The 1216-nt window shown below is 60.1% G+C and overlaps 1 non-coding gene across 1 annotated transcript; it reads right to left on the bottom strand.

The window, feature by feature from the left end:
• Positions 1–427: 427 nt before the first annotated feature.
• ABB37_05217 lies at positions 428–494 on the bottom strand. Its single transcript, XR_001548682.1, has one exon. It is a non-coding gene; the product is annotated as a snoRNA (small nucleolar RNA).
• Between the last annotated feature and the right edge of the window lie 722 nt (positions 495–1216).

Here is a 1216-nt window from a genome sequence, read left to right as displayed (position 1 = left end):
GGCAAGAACAACAATGGCGCGGTCGTGGTGGTGGTGGTGGAGTGTGTGTACGTGTGTGCGTGGACGGACAGCGCGCGCGCCTCAGAAGGTAGTTTGAGTAACAGTAGAGGTATGCACACCAATGCACGTTGTCCGCACGACGCGCGGCGCACACGAGGGTACGCCGCGCGAGTAGGCAGTCAATTCCAAAGCGTACGTCATCACACGCGCACGCGCTCTCCGTCGCTCCTCCGCACACACCACAACACACCACACAGCAGCACACACACATAGTGGCCGCACGCCAGCGGGCTCTCGCACGTGTTTCGTACCGTAGCTCCACATGGGGGTTGTGGCGGAGACGCATAGCGACACTGCTTGGCCATTCTCACGGAGCAGCAGCTACCCACAAGCCGCGTCAAGAACGACAACGACAGTTGCCGCGGCACTCTCGCGCATCACCCGACCGCAGGGGCACCGGTAGCAGCCCGCGTGCGGCTTGAAAATGAGCGCTTTGACCGCTTACAGCTCTCTTCTCTCTCGGCGTCACGGCATCTCTTTCCCCTGATGTAGACGAGCAGCTTGCGGAGATGCTACTGGCGTGCTCGCTAGGTCAAGGGATGGCACGCATACGGACGCACGTGAACGCGCACACGCAGACACGCACCAGCTCAGACTTACTATCTAACGATTATTCCGTACGGTTGCTCATCCGCCACGCGAGGTGGTTCAGTTTTCCCGAGTTACATATGAGGTGAGGATTGTCATCATCGTTGGTGCGCACAGCAGCGTGGTCTTCAGCGGCTCTAGGACATTGTGTTGAACCGCGTGGGGGATGAGTATTGCCCTCCGCAGCCTGCCACGTTCCAGCCGCACAAACATACACATGCACACGTACAGGGGGAGAGTTGAGGGCGGCGCAGCACGCGCGGTCGCGTCAGTGCCGTGTAGTAGTAGGTGCATCAGAGTTCAGACTCGTCTTCCAATTATGATGTTGATCACATCTCAGCAGATTCATCACGCCGACCGCTGCGTCGCCTCCGCGCTCTCGCTCTCTCGCTGTCTCCTCGGCACCTCCGCTCCGCCCGCCACCGCGCACGCATGCTCTCCGCGCGGCGCACTCAGCTGTTCTTTCTCGATTGTGAAGTTCCTTTCGCGTGTCACTCAGATGTGGTGTCAGCGTGTCGCGATGCGAATAGAAAGGTCATCCGTGTGACGCCGGGGAAGGGGGTGGGGG

The sequence above is a fragment of the Leptomonas pyrrhocoris genome (assembly GCF_001293395.1).
Source record: "Leptomonas pyrrhocoris isolate H10 chromosome Unknown, whole genome shotgun sequence".
NCBI classification, from domain to species: domain Eukaryota; phylum Euglenozoa; class Kinetoplastea; order Trypanosomatida; family Trypanosomatidae; genus Leptomonas; species Leptomonas pyrrhocoris.
Note: the sequence above shows the minus strand (reverse complement) of the source record. Positions and strands in the feature narration are given on the sequence as shown.